This window comes from Gallus gallus, chromosome 4 (assembly GCF_016699485.2).
Source record: "Gallus gallus isolate bGalGal1 chromosome 4, bGalGal1.mat.broiler.GRCg7b, whole genome shotgun sequence".
Lineage (NCBI taxonomy): Eukaryota > Metazoa > Chordata > Aves > Galliformes > Phasianidae > Gallus > Gallus gallus.
Window position 1 is genome coordinate 30,023,775 of NC_052535.1, and position 16,286 is coordinate 30,040,060.

A 16,286-nucleotide genomic window follows, 5' to 3' on the forward strand; every position below is an offset into this window, starting at 1 on the left:
CTTCGGATGTCATGTATACATAAAGAAGAAAAGGTGGAAAAAATGTCTATCATCCATTTGGTCAAAGTAACTAACCTTATTTATTTTTCATTGTCATTTGAGCTAAACAGATGTCTGGTCTCCTGCTCACCTGCATTCAAGCAAACTTGTTTGGACAAAAGTGAATATTTGGGGTTTTGTCTTTGACTTTTGGTAATAGCTATTGATTTTTTTATTATTTTTTTGAAGGAACTCTGTTGCCTGAATATACTGTTTGTTTTTAATGTCTGATGCATACTCTTAGGAGAAGAGTCAAATCTGATGCGATAGGAATCTCACTTCAGAGGAAGACTGACAGATGGTGAACAAAACACTGGAAGATTAAAATGAAGCCAAGGCAGTCTATTAACTCATCCTTCAAAACTCCTGAATCTCAGCTTTTTTAGGATAGATATTCTCCTTCAGATCATTGAGACCGAACAGAAGAATTCTCTTTGCTCACCTACCCTGTAAGCAATTCTGAACCACGGGGCAATGCAATCTTTCTGCTGCTGGGGCTTTGTGATTTAGTGTTGGCCAGAGGGAATGCCAAACTATAGTTCGTTATATTCAGATGGAGCCATATGCACTGGTGTTTGGGCTTACAGAGAAGTTGACTTGGGTTTCTTTACCTGGAAGTCACAGTGAACTGAGTGACACCACTTAGCATAGTAGTCTGCCACGTGGGAGCTTGCTATGCGTTTGCAGGGTATGCAAAGTGATGAAGAAAACAATTTTGTCTTCAAATACACCATTGTTTTTCAGGGCAAGATGAACTTTGGAAACTGAATTGCAGTTGTTAGCTGCAAACTAACGTGTGCAGTACTGTCAGGTAGTGTGAAGAACAGGAAGGAATACTTCAGAACAAAACTACTCCAACTTGAGTATTTTTGTGCAATGTTAACTTTTTTCTCTTTACTGACATACTTCAGATTGGAGTTGTAACTTCAGCCATGTTTTGTGCCCTTTCTTTCATCTCACAGTAAGTTTTTAACTTGCTGCACTGAGTAGCACAAAGTTTTAATAAAGGTAGTCCAAGACATGTAATTCAAATACAAGTGTTTCTACACCCCACCTCGTTACTGAGATTCCTGCTGTGGTGTATTCATTTTGGAGTAATTACGTTTTTATCCAGTAGAGAGCACTAATAGCACTGCTATCTTTTAGGTGACATCGCTTCAGGTATCCCCGCACAGTATTCTGTGCTGTGGAGCAGTGGATAGAGGTTGGAACTGCAGCTTTTTCTAAACTGCTGCATGGCTGAAGCTCTGCTAAATAGGAGTGGAGAGGGAGGATGCACAATTGGAATCTGCTGTAACTCCTATAGTAGCTTCTACCCCCAGTCTGGAAATGTATCAGCAGTCAACTGTCTACTTTGCCGTGAATAGTTAAAGATAATTAGCATCCCTGTTTGAGGATCTGGTAGCAGACTAAATCAGGGTAATGGATACTGTTGGTGCAAATCTTAAAGGCTGTCGGAATGCCAGTGTTATAATGAGGTGGTTTGTGCCTCGTAGGCTCAACCTTCTCTGTACATATGGCTGAAAAGACATTTCTTGCTAATATTTGATGTCTGCCTTTGCTTCTGAACCAGGATAGCTGAGCTGGTGGATGCAAGATAGGTTAGTGAGGCTGAAATGTTCTTCATGGATTATGTACAGTGAGTGAGACTACAACTTGTTTGAGATGGCAGATGGGGTTTATGGCCAGTAGTTTAAAAATAACAGTTCCTTTGTTTGGTTTGTGAGAAAAATTGATGAAATCAATGAGGGGATGTAAACACAGACCCATAAGAATGGTTTTAAAATAACTTTAGAGTGTCTTGAATTCATGTGTTGGGTAAAACCTCTGTTAACATGCAGTCTTGCTGAATGTGCTTGTAGTAGCTCAGTGATTGTGTTCCGTTGGTTTGGGGGCATGAAGATGCTGCCTGTGGGGAGGAAAAAAGAAGTTCCATTTCTTCCATGGGGTTATAGATGAATTTTAATTGTGACCAGTGTAAATTAATCTTCATTAATGTACAGGCAATCTGAGACAATCATACTGAGAGAAGTATGCATTTACAGCAGTTCATCTCAGCCTTGGATGACTTTAAGAATAACTGTCTGGAGGCTACGTCTTTTATTACATTATTTCTAAGGACATGAAGAAAAATAGCAACAGCCACACTACGGAGCACAGCATGAACTCTTAGTGTTACCTCTAGGTTTGTTGTATTAGCTGTTGCATGACTTGATTTCTGTTTGAGACTGCAGTTTTATTTCACAAACAGCTCCCCACTTTTATACCTGCTGCTTCTATTATAAGAGATTCTGTTCAACACATGGAGAAAAAGATCTGAGCATGGGTAAGATGCTTGCTGTGTAAATTAGACTTAACATACCCATTTCATTTCTTAAATGGGAAAATGCTGTGCCGTAGAAGACTAATTTAAAATCCTTAGTTGCAAAGTGTTCCTAGCTACAGCTGCCATTGCAGTACACTTTCAGCTAAACATAGGCTGTCCGATTGTGACTTATCACCAAAAAAAGCTATCTCTTAAAATCTGCTGGCTTAGGTGAACCTCATTAGAAGGATTTCAGGTTTTTCTAAGTGAAAAGGGTGCTTTTTAAGAAGGCAGCCATCGCTGTTGCTGAGATGCATTTTTGTGCACTGCTTTTTTGACAGTACGAATGCAATTTTGTGCACCTACCATGGAAGTTGTTTGTTTTTTTTCCAGTTGCATTTATCAAATGATCCTCAAATCTGCCATCTGGTAACAATCTGCGTTAGAACACTGGGCTGCCTGAAATCCATGGGAGTTTTGCCATGGACCTCAGTGAGTCCAGGATTTCACCCTGGTCTTTGTCTTGCATGACTATTGATATTCAGGGTGTGGCAAATATGCTATATTCTAACCTCTGATTTATGTCAGCATTCGCTGAGCAGATGTTAGGGAGCTGAACGTGTTCATTTTAATCCATCTCTCCTATAGCAAGTGGAAAAGCAAGGCCAAATGGCTCTCAGGTGTAATTCTATTCATGTGGGATGTTAGCAGTGATTACACTTTGTGATGAGTCAGAAACATGGGGCTCTATTTAAAACACCACAACTATAAGCTAAACATGGATTTATTACCTCTCTTGTGATCTTGCTGCCCAAGCCACACTCTTGCAATGTGAGTGGCTGAGTAGAGGTGAGGAGAAGCTCAGCTGAAGGGTTGAGGCTTGGGCTGTGCTTGCATTGCAGCTGCTGGCTGGCAGGCCTCCTGCTGTGACCATCACCGCTCAGAAGTGGGGTTGCCACCTGTAGCGAGGGACTCTGCCTCTGTATATGAAGCCCCAAGCTTGTGTCTCCCAGCATAAGTGCACATCTGAAGATCCTAACTAACATGAGCCTTTGAGCATTAGCTTAAAAGAACAGTAAGAAACACCTCCCTTGTTAATCACTTCACTTCTGTCAGTTGCAAAATACCTTGCACATCTTTACTTCAGTAACCTCAGGGGGGGAGGGTTGGAAATCCAGTTTACAGTGAAGATAAAATAAGATCACATAACTGGCATATCTTAGGCAGAACCCACTGTGGGAATACTCGCCAGCTCCCACTGAGCCTGGTATTTTCCCATTGCATTGCGTTTACTGTTAGCTTATGTTGAACAATAACAAATCTTCGAAAGGCCGAAAGAGATTAACACTTTTCATAACTGACTGGAGAAGCATTAAGTGTTTGCCACAGCTGCTGAAGAATTTGTAGCCTGTATGACAAAAGAATCTCATGACTGTATGTTTATTCTTTACTAAAAACGGTATTTTATTCCATGTTCAGATAGACTTTCCTGGGTTTAGTCTCCTTTGGGCAGCAGTAGATGAGGGAGGAAGGCTGCCAGCAGTAATTACTAAAGTACCCAGCTCAGATAAGTAGTCACAAGACTAAGCTGTCCAGGGTTTTGTTTCAAAACATAGAAGAATTTTTTTATTAGCCTTAATAGTAAGGAAACAAGGGACCCAAAGCTGAGTAGGAATATCCTCTTTTCTCACATCTCTTCAATGAAGACTAGTATGTGACAAAGATTATTTAAATATTATTGCTGATTAACTGGGAGCTGTTGATACAACAGCAGTTAACTAAAACCAAGCTAGAATTCTTGCTGAAAAAGATGAGTGTTGTCAGAAGTTGCTTCTCTGTTGGTTGCCCCTCTGAAGAGATGCTGTCAGCCCACAGTGGTCAGACCCTCTAGACCCCCACTGTTCTGTGAGTGCAAAAGAGCTGCAATAATAAACATTCCCATCTGCTTCTGGTTAGGAGTTTGTCTCATCCTATCCTCCACAGTGATCCATGCACTTGAGATATCCAGTCATGATTATTTCCATCAGCAAGGACCAGGATTACGCTCTGCACAGCCTCATCTGGTCTAAACCTGCTGTGGATCGCCTGCTGAGCAGCACAGGTCACTGTAAGATCATCACACACGTCCCATGTGCTCACCAGATCTGCATTGTGTACGTTGGCTGTCTTGCTGTTTCCGGCCCCAGCAGTCTGAGGATGCTCGTCCTTCTGTGAGCAGGGTTTCCTGCAGTGGTTGTTTTACTCTGGCTGCTGAACTATGCAGCAAACACAAGATTTGCATATAGAAGCCAGAGCACATGTGGACCTTGGCTTTAGGACTGTGTCAGAAGACAGGAGAATGAATGACCACGAGCCTTTGAACTTTCAGTGTGAAACCTTAATCTCTTACAGGCAGCTTCCCTCAGCTGCCCTGCTGCTGTTTCCTTCTCCCTCCAGCCTGATCACTGAAGTCAGGTAATTTACGCCTACCTGCTGGAAGGAAGGAGGTGATTGATCTGTTGTTTTTAGCTCTTGCAAGGTGCTCGGAGGCTGTTGTGGTGGCTGCCAAGAGAGCTGAAGCCTACAAACACCTGCGGAACTTGGTCATGCCTCAACTGCTTATGAATTCTCTGGGAAGATTAAACACGTGGGAATAAAGCTTCATACTACATCATCTCATTCCTCAGTCTGTTTAATATTTGATTAATGCAGAGATAGGGAATTAGGAAAGGTTAAGTTTAATAAGCGCTTTAGGATTTTGTTCTAAAATATGCACTTCAAAATATGAATGGAGCTTGGGGTGGGGGGAAGCCTTACAAGCTCTGTTTTCTTTCTATAAACTCTACAGGGCAGATACCATGGATATACTGCAGTGCCTGCCTGATATGACTTTATGCTTTTGTGGATTGTAGTACATAAAATTGTATTAGTGGCAGAATTAGTAACAAACAGTTCATAACCATGTAGAATTATATTTTAAATTATTACTTTAAAAGACCTTTTTTTTCCTCTTCTATTTTATGCAGAAAGAGCAACTTACTAACATGCCTGTACCTGTACTTTTCCTGTTCATAGTTTTCTTTCAGTGTGCTCCTCAGTCCCCTTTCTCTTCCAAATGATCTCCACCAGTCTGCAGGTTTTTCTGCTCAGCATACCTGTACCCTGTCTGAGGCACACATTCTCACAAGCAAGCCACAAAGAATGATGTTTGCTTGCTAAGCAGAACCCATTTCTGTTTCAGAAGGCATGAGCTCATCAGTACATTACGGCAACCAAATTGGTGGTTCTTATCTTCAAGACAGAAGTTTTTAAAACGTGTGATGCAATCTACAGCCCTTTCTGCAAATGAGTACTGAGCAGCACAGAGATGTGGAGAATTACTTCTGTGTAGGAGCTAATTAGACAAACCTGCGTTAGGAGTCAGACTAATTGATACCATTAATGACTTGTAAGTCTACAAACGTGTCCTAGAGTCTTAAGTTCCATAGGTAGATGTGCCAAGTAAGCAGATTGTAGCTTTGAGAAGAGCATGATCTCACATCTTTCTTTTTTGCCTTGAGCTGGCTTTAGTGCTCATGACTGTATTTGAAGGAAATTTCAGCCATAGAATGGCTTGGGTTTGAAAAGACCTTGAAGACCATCTAGTTCCAACCCCCTCCTGTGGGCAGGGCTCTGCCTCACCAAATCAGGCTGCCTAGGACCCCATCCAGCCTGGCCTTGAGCATCTCCAGGCATGGGGCGCTTACAATCACTCTGTGCAGCTGTGCCACTGCTTTACCAGTGTGCTGTTGAAGTTCTGACTGTAAATGGAGTTTAAAGTACTTAAATCTATTTCTGCTCTGTGGAGTGTTCCCACAGATGGTCTCGCTTTCTTTCAAAACAGTGTCGAGTGTTGGCTTTCTTGTTGCTTTCTTTTATTTATTTTTAAGTTTGCTGGGGTAGTGAATTTCATTGACCTATTTTGCAACGGGACAAGTGCTGGTGTCAGCACAAGGGGGGGAACAGTCTGCAGAGCTGCGGTGGAAGAAGTGGGTTGAGAAGACACGCCACAGGAGGGTGGGGTGCATTTTGTTCCCTGACAGGCTGTCGTGTCATCCTGCCTCAGTTTTTACTGTGATGTCCTGTGTATTCAAGACATTCCTTCCAGAAAACCGAAGGAGCATGTGGAAGAGAGCAGGGCAATGTCCTGCCTGTTTAATCAAGGATGTGGAATCCTCTTATCTAATTCAGCAAGGAGATGTATGTGTCTTCATCTCATCCTGATGCGTGAAGATGTTAAAACTTGCAATAGCAGACGGAAGGCACCATAATAATAACATCAAGAATGGAGTTGCCTGCTTTATGATTTATTACTGTTACTACTGGAATTTGAGCTGATTTATCAAGATGAGGCTTAATCACGCGTAGTAGTTTTACATGAATAGTCCATTAATCATTCATCACTTGCGTCTCATTTAAAGCTGTTCTATTCTGAAACACTCATGGTCGTAAAGAATTGTTTTGATCAGTGTTTGCACGCAGTAAAGCTTTCTCCTTCCTCCTTTTGTTGTATTTTGCTATTTAGGCTATACTAGACTTGTGCTGCCAGCAGCTTAAGTGGCACGAGTTTGTGATGCTCACAGATAATAAGAGGCTGCATACGGCCATTAGAGATGCTTCAGGAAAGCCTGGTAGCCTCGATTGCTTGGGGCTCATTGTTCTGAGTTGGAGTCTGTGATGGTTCTCCTGCATGGTTTTGGAGTAAGGGAATTTTGCAACTTGAACAGCAAAATTAATCTCTATGAAGCTACTTCATTGCCTTTAGTTTGTGCTTGGTACCCTACCAGTTACAGTTATCCTCTTCCCGCTTACCCTCACTACAGCTGCATGGCTTCCTGCACATCCATGTTGCAATACATTGGCAGTAACAGCCTTCTTATCTGCTTCCAGGTTAGCAGCATTATTGCTAAATGGACTAATTGAAACCAAAACCATGCCTGGAAAGGGACAAAGGATGTCCAAGTTGATTTAAAATTGGCTAATAATACAGTCTAACAATATCCGGTGGGAAAGATTGCCCAGAAGCCATTTCTGTCATAATTTTTAATACCTCAGGGCAAGCCAGTGAGAAAAATGTTCACATGCAGGGTAGGTTGGCAGTGTTCTTCCCAAAATATTATTATTGGTCTACTCATCTCTAGTGCTGGTGACGTGGCTTCAGGGAAGGAGAGTGCGTATTAGTATGGCATGCATGTTCCTGAAACCATCCTGAGCCTTGGAGGTTTCTTTATACAGTAACAACAACAACAAGTTAAAGCTGCTAATAAGGACAGAGCCCTCTGGGCGCTGCATGTTATTTTGCAAAAATCCTTTGGCATTACAGGCTCTTTAAGGTATTTCCTTTTCTTGGACGCTTCAGTCTGCTGGGCTGTCAGCTATCTAGGTAGTAGAAATGCTTGGGTTGCTTGCTCATTGCTGGACTGAAATGCCACACTGCGTTCTGAATCAGCCCAGGGAAGCCAAGCCCTTCTGGTTTGGGGCTCAGTCTCTTACCACAGGGTCTACCTAGAGGGCTGTGCGCCTTTCAGCATCATAGGTTTTTACTCTATACATGTATCGTTACCTCCTTCCCAGCTTCTCACAGTATTTTTGAATATGTTCCTGGGTCTGTCATTTCCTCTTGTTCAGCAAGTATTTTTATTCTGCTACATGAAATGGGTGCAAGGCAACTATAGCCACGAGAGATGTATAGCTAAGGGAGAGGTGGAGCCTTTTGCTGCTAACTTGCTGTGGGGGAGTGAACTAAGGTGGGTTCCCAGGATTAGGAGAAGGAGGACATGGCGTGGATCAGATTTGGGGAGGAAGGTATGGAAGGAGGGAGCTCCTGGAAGATGATCCAAGATCACTCTGCATGACACTTTGGGAAGGTGGTGGGTGATGGTTTTACACCCCCGGATATATGTTCTGAAGATAGGAAGATTTGAATATAACCAATAAAGCCATAGTATCTTAGGAGAATAGACGTATAATTTATATTTTTTAAAAATTTATCTTATTTTAGGACACTTCATAAAATAACTTGTGAGAGTGGTTAGTAAGGATTAAAAAAAAAACACTATGGTCAACAGGAGCTAGCTGATTCTCTTTTTATTTGGGGTCTTTACAGTGAGATAGGCTTCCTACAAGAGTTTTAAATTGCTGTAAGCACAAAATAGAAACTGGGAGCACAAAGAGAACAGAAGTATTCGCTCTACCGAATTTAGATTACTGAGGACTTCAGACTTCCTAAGCCTCCCTATAGCCATTGGAAGGAGCGCAGGGGGGAGGGATGAATGAACAGGCAGACAGATGGAAGGTGGCCTTTCAGGGAGATCTAAAGCTCATAAAAACTGAAATGGCTGCAACGCATTTCCAGGCGTGACCTTAAAGAAGAATCTAGGTGAAGTATTTTTAGTGCCCGTATCAAAGTAACTGCATGTCAGTGAATAGCACCGACTTAAAGAATTGATTAGAATTGTTAGGGCATAGAGTCTATGCTTAACTGATAGTAATTTGGATCTGTTGTTTTTGCAGGATTAGGTGTTATATTGCCAAACTAAAATACACTTCAAATTATCTAAATGGCGATCCATTGATCCAAGCATAGCGTTTTTATAGTTTGTTAAAACCTGACCGCTGATGTCTATGTAAGAAAAGGCTCCAGGATCATCTCAGGCTAAGTGTGGTCTACTGAGTGCACCAGTAGATGCTTCTTTTTTGATAATCATGTTCTCATGATCCTTTTAATGCCTTTTAGATGAACAACTTAACAACATGTGGCTGAAGGTTTCCCTTGGTTTCCATGAAAGGTTTTTGGGATTCTTTCTTTAGTGAGCTGTTCAATAGAAAAAAAAAGCACAGGAGAGGGAGAAATAGGGAAGGGGAAGTACCAGACAGACAAATCTGATCTTTCCTTTCAGAAACCTCTTACCTGTCTGAATCAATTTGTGTTCTAAGATGTGGCACCTGTAACGTTCAACTTAAAGCCATTCTGCTGTGTGACAGCATGGGGCTGAGGCTGTGCATACCCCTCCTGTGGTGGATGCAGGGAAAAGCTGTGCTGTGGGGAACCAGGGGAAGGCAACTCAGCAGAACACAAGCACAGCTGCATAAAGCTGACTTGTCCTTTAGGGCTCTGAGGCAAAAAGTCACGCACACATGTGTCTGCAGGGCTTGCTGGGCTGCTGGAAGCTGTGCAAGTTGAGCTGCAGAAGCTTTACCAGTGGTCGTGCTGTGTCTACACAAAACCTCTGACAAAAGTATCACTTAACCCCTCTGTGAGTGATCTGAGCAAGGAAGAGTTACCTGGTGGCGGCTGCTGAGTTAGACCTGAAGTAAACTATGGTTAAACATCCACAGCAAGATGAAACAGGACAAAAATTACTGCACACACCCAGCATCCCTAGGAAACTTGGATCAAAAGCTGACCAAAACTGCATGGCTGCTGGTGAAACCAGCAGTTGTGCTCTCAATGTTGTGTCCGCTGTCTCATGAAGAATAAAGGGGAAAGTGTAAATTGCTTGTATAAAGCTCAGCAGGCAATTAGTTTTTTAGAAAAGAATTGCACTAAAATAGACCCTGGTGTGGGTGTGAAGGATGGACCTTTGAAGTCTAACTGCGATTGTAAGTTATGCATACTTGTGGCCTGTGGAATCTTTCTATCTAACGTGTTACCAAAGTTCAATTTTTTGAAAGACAGCTATATTTAATTTTAGAATGAAGTTATTCTGGATGCCTAAGCACTTACGTCACTCTCCTCATTTGAAATTGGATGTTAAAGAAAAAAAACAGTGGAGGTGAGTCAAGTTGGACTGCTGGGCTTTGGGTCCAGCTGTTGTGATCCAGGATTGTGTGACCACATGGGGAAGCAAGCTGGAAATGTGGGATTCCAGCTGAGTTCCTGAGCAGGCCAGCTACCTATATGCAAGCTGCTTTTCCTACTCTTTAGCCTAGGAAGGGATTTCAATTTGATCCTGTATATCATTTAAGTGCAGACAGATACACAGGCAGAACTTCATACCTAACCTTTTAGATTTACAGAAATTGAGACTTGCCATTTTCAAAATCTTGACCTAGAAGTGTCATAGCAAAATTTTCCTGCTGAAGCAAATAGATTGCTTTTGACCCTCTGGGAGATGCTCTGAGGGCTGAACTTTTCTTGAAAGCTTTGGGATTTTATGGTACTTATGCATGTTGTAAACTTCAGAGTTTCTTTCTTTCTTCCCCTTCCCTCTGTCCAGCATAATGAAAGCAGAAGGAAGCATTAGTGATGAAACGCTTCGGGCTTCTGTGTTCTTAGGTGAAACAGATGACAAGGTACTTGATCAGCAGAAGACCATGAAAGCAGCAGGAAGAGGGAGAATCCTCTGCATTTGCTGCTGATGGAAACAGTAGAAGAAAATCTCATTACTGTCTTGAAGTCCTCAAAAACGGGAATGAATGATATTAACAATGGTGTCTATTAAAAATGGCATCTGAAACATCATTGTAAAGTGAAGATTTATTTAAAAAATCTAGAATGGTCAGAGTTGTTTGTTGTTTTTGTGCCCCATCTGCCCACCAGAGAAATCCAAGGCCACATACGCACCTGCTGGTAATGGTGAGTGATGAGATCTGAGCCATTATGCTTACACTGCACAGGACAAAGTGGAAATTTTGTCTTGTTTGAAGGGACACTCACTGCTCTGGTGAGCTGTAAAATGGTGAAGATAATTGTATTTCATTGCAGTGAGTTACCAAAATCTACCTGCGACTGAAGTACTGTAGTCAGAGTAGATATACGGGAAAAAAGGTAGGGAAATGCGTTAGGTAGGGAAAACTGCAAATCTTTATTTATTGTAACCACTATGCTCACTGAATATCTGGCCAAAACATGATTGTTTTGTTGAACTGGAACTATCATCCCTCTTGTTAGTATACTATCCCTTATTAGTTTACAGCATGACTGGCTACAAGTTTCTTCTCTGGGAAAAAGAAGTGTTTTGAAAACCCGTCTTACCAAGGCTAGCATTTTGTTGGACGCCATCTCTAGGAAACCCTTGCAAAATGGTGCATGGATGAGAAAGGTCCTTTCTCTTAAGGTTAAAATAAGGTGATAGCAATAGGTGTGCTTGGAGTTGTATTTCTGCTGTCTTCAGAATCCGTAAATAGAAAGGAAATTCAAGAAATGAGCATTTCTTGCTAACAGAATTTGAAGACAGCATGTTCTCTTATGTAAGCAACATGTTTTCAATAAATTGTTTCAAGCTGTACAAATGTGTTTGCCAATCCTCAAAGCAAGCATTTGCAGCCAGGTTTTTTGGATGATAATAAGATTAATGATAAAATAACACTGAAAACAATTTTAAAATAACCTTAGGGATTTAACATAAATCCATAAAAACAAGGAAATTCTGAGTTAAGGCAGCCAGAATATATTTAACTTAGTCATTTTTCTTCCCAACTATAACACGTACGCTCATTTGTTAGGAGAGAAGGGCCTGAGACCCCTTGATAAAAGCGCAAACCATATGTGCACTGATGTTGTGTTTATCTTAATTATGAGTGATGGTGTGTGTTTCTTAGAATGGCTAAATAGTACTAAGGGAAATAGCATGTATTTTATTTTCTCTGCTTATTTTTTAGTACTGCGTGGCTAACATTACATCTAGTGGTCATCCACTTCTTCCACTGCCCAAATTCAGAGTGCAGTGGGGATTTCTGTAGCTAGACCTCAGTTTTCCTGAAATGAGAGGTATTAATTGTTGTATAATACATGACAATGAAAGGTTTAATCTCACCTTCAAAACATAGTAATTTTTGTGTCAAGGTATCATCTTTACTATAATTATTATGCAAGTAGTGGTTATACATTTTCAAAGCAAAATGTGCTCATAATTTCACATGATTTTATGTTTATATAAAAGATCAAGAGAGAATACCCGCAGAAGGACTAAACTGATACTGAAATATGTTTGTATAATGAGGCTAATAATACTCACTTTGGCCTTTGTACTGGATGTTTTTTTTAAAGTAGATGTTTTACGCCAACTCTTGTAAGCTTATGAAAGATGCAAACAAGGAAAATTCAACTGTGTAATTGTGCTGACAATAAGAGGATTTATCAGCCTGCTAGAAACTGTGAATGTGCTGCACAGACCTGCAACTTGATCTGAAGGAGCAGTTATTAGCGGTATTAGGTTATAAACCTTCCTGCCTCAGAAAAGCCTTATGAGGTCTGACGTGCTTATTGCACACTGAATCTCTGACGAGCTGCCTTGCTAAGTTCTGGCAAGTCTCTGCTGAACATATGCACAGTGCTGTTTTTCCAGACATGTGCTACAGTGAGAAATTTCAGTTGATTTTCAAAGGATGGTCCCTTAACAGCCCCATACTCCCCACAGCACATTTCCAGTCCCTGGTCAAAGCCACGTGTATGGAAGATTTAGCATCAGGAAAACATAATGTTTCTTTTCATCCATATTGTTGGAAATCGATATGCTGTAAGGCAGAATTTTTTGTCATAAAAAGTCTGAGGAAGCCTGGCAGGATGAAAGAAATCAAGTCGGAGAGCTAATCCTGCAAAATCAGACAGTGCAAAAAGCAGGGGGTCTTCTAATGAGAAGGCTTGGGCAGCCAACATAATCATGATCCTACTGTATTAGTCTGTAGTTAGATCATTTCCTTCTGAGATGACCACGGAATAAATCCTTACAAATACGAGCTTATATGACACTAGTGACAACATATCATGTCTCATAGAAGTCATTACCTGAAATCCAAAGATGTAAATCTATAGAAGTATCAAATAACTTCACAGGTATCATTGCTTTCTGAAGCAAGCAGGCTAATGAGGCAAAGTGAGGTGAAATCTCCCATCTGAGGGCCAGCCAGAGCAAAATGCAGCGTGGTTCAATGGCCGTCGGAGACCGCCTGTTTATCCACCTGAGTTACAGAAATGGGAGATGTCCTCATTCTTTTCCCACTCTGAGGACTCAGACATCCCCTGGAAACTATGGGCTGGAGCATGTTATTTCAGAAGAAAGTACTTACTAGTAGGGAGTAACCCTGTATTTAGATTGCCAAATCCTTTCCGCTGTAAAAACGTCTTTTGACCTTTCTGGGAAAGCTGTAGTTCTCCCTTTGTGCATGGGAAGCCTCTGAAACTTGAGCAGAATGAGCACCTTGGAAACAAAGAAGTATCTTTTCCACCTCTTGCGTGCTTCTGCTCAGCTCTGGCTAAGGCACATGCTCACTTAAGCCCACCATTTCCCACTTCCCTTCATAAAATGGCAGAATCGAAGGCTCCGGATGAACTGTGGAGAACGATCTGGCTGAACAACTCACAGCTAAGGAAGAGGAAGGTCTGCTGCCTCTCCCTTGCTCTCCTCCTGGCCATGTTCCTCTTCTGGTTCACTTTGAGGCTGCACTAGAACCTTCATGCTTTGCTCAAATTCACAAACCTGGCAGAAAACTATTGCTGCAACAGGGACTTCACCAGGGAATGAGCTTTTTTGGTTCAAGAGAAGTGGGACAGCGAACATGAAGACAGAACTGCTATCAAGTGGCCAGGGGGATGGAGGAGAAGGATTGAGATCAAAGGGAGCGCAAATCCTCCTTTTCAGTGACACTTTGGTCCAGCTTAGCCATTTGGGAAACTGCCATCCCAGGCATTTTTTTCTACTTGGAGCTATGGGAACACGTCTTCTCCAGGGAGATGGGTAGAGAGATTCAGGCTGAATGTCCTTGACAATTTCTTCTGCTCCAACACTTTGACACAGTGTACATGTTTAGAGAAAGAATTGCCCCTATCATACGTCGTCTCCTGTTATTAATCATATTAGTCCCTTTGTTTGATTGTACTGTAGCACGGCATATTAAAATTCAGCCCTGTTCTTTACAGGGCTGGGTCTTCAGACATAAAGCAACAGGAAGTAACTTCCAAAATCAGATTATTGGATTAAATGTAGTTGAGAAGTGCTGAAATGCTTGAAAATGTGAGTCTCAATGCTGTTGTGAGTGTCCCTAATTTAGTCCTCTTCTCTTGTGTTCATTATGGCACTTTCTTCAGTAGCATGGGCTCATCATTATCCTGCCTGCAACTTCCCCTCGTCTTGCAGTGAACGGAAGTAGCAGAAACTGTTATAAAGAAGAAATCAAAGATTCAGTGTAGACTTTGGATGCTAGATGATAAGTATGTCACCAGCCAAATTGTGAAGACTAGATATCTTGCAGCTAGCATACTCTTTGAATAGTTGATTCTGTACTTTATTCAGACTGCAGAGTACAAAAATAGCTTCTAAGAATAAAACTAAAGATACTATCACAGTGCTTACATAGAAGCGAGCTGAACAGCAATTGTATAGGCAATCTAAATTCTGGCAATACCTGACTTCAACAGAGCTAGATTTTGCCATCTTAATGGTGTGAGTGGGGCCCATACAATTGTTTGTATGTCATTAACACGAAAAAAATGAATAACCATTCACAAAGCCTTTCCTATGTGCATTGTGTTCTTTTGTCCATGAGGATTAACTCCTTTCTAAGCAAATCTTCAAAAAGGAAAATTATGTACTTATTAAAATAACCCATTTTAGAGCTTCATATTTTCACTTAGATCTTAATCAAGCTATTAGTGTAATTAAAGTATCCTGAAGTGAGTTCAGATTTCATAAATATGGATTCTTTTCCAGGCTGCTGTTGCGTGCGGAGCAAGTTAGCAAAGAGCACACAGCCTGTAATGGGATTCGTTAGTTCCCATAGTCCTTGCTCAGAGTTTCTTCAGTGACTCAGCTGGAGACCCCGCTGATCTCTGAAATGTTTGCCAAATTTATTTTCATGACATCTCATAAAGTTCCAATTGCAAGAGAGTCTCTTGCTCTTGTATGTCATAAAAATGCATTCGAACTCCGAATTAAATTGGCAAAGCAGAATGAAGTAGTTTGAGACAAAACTCCCACTGCCTGCTTAAGTCCCCTTTTCCTATGGCTGAGTATTGCAGCATTCTCACAACAGAGATGGAGTATACATTTTTGCATCTTTTTTGCTGTTGTTAGTTTAAAACCATCTTTAAGAGTTTACCCAATATACCTAGGGTTTTTTAACTGAGCTTTGTAGTAGCCATCCTCTGTCTCTTTATATCCAGAAATTCTCTGCTCTTTATTTGCTTTTGTGACCTTTCAGTAGCAATTAGTGAACAGCTTTGCATACACAAACATGCAGCAGTCTTTTAGCTCATGCTAAAACAGAAATAATTATCTCCCTGCATCTACACATACTTGTGCTATTCCTTCTCTCCAGAACTAATTTTGCTCTGGCCTTTGGCACCATTAAAGTGTGTATATGTCTCCCTTGTTCGAGTTTGCTTTCCTCTGAGAGCTCATTTCTGTCTGCCTTCTTTGCCTTTTCTCAGTTGTCCACTGAGTGCCTTTCATTTCTTTTCTGCCAATTCCCCTTCCTCATACATAGTTAGAAGCAACATTAGGAGCAAAGCACATGGGATCCTGATCTCCTCCCTCTGGGAGCCACTGCGGATCTGTAAGCTGTAGTGGCATTATAAAGATGCAGGTGATGGCTTTGGAACATTTGGTAGCTGGTGGCTGCCACAGCATAAAGCCTGATATAGCATTGCAATGCAGGTAAACCTAAAGCCAGTTTCAGCTCTCCTGTACAACCTCTGAACCTGAAGTAACAGGCTCCTGACTGATAGGGATACAAACATCCCTATAAACTTGCCTCGAGTAAGCTAAATATTTTTGAGCAATTACAGCTGACTTTGTAAGGATGTATTACATGTGCAGTGGATGGTAAAGTTGCTTTGTTATTCTCTTTCTCCTCTAGAATAATTTTGTCTCCATTCTCTGTCTGCTGTCATCGGTGACTTTGCTTTGGTGACCTTTGAAGTACAACGGGCCAAATGTGGTGCTGTCATGCATGGGATTGGTGCCACTAACAACAGGTTCTTTTT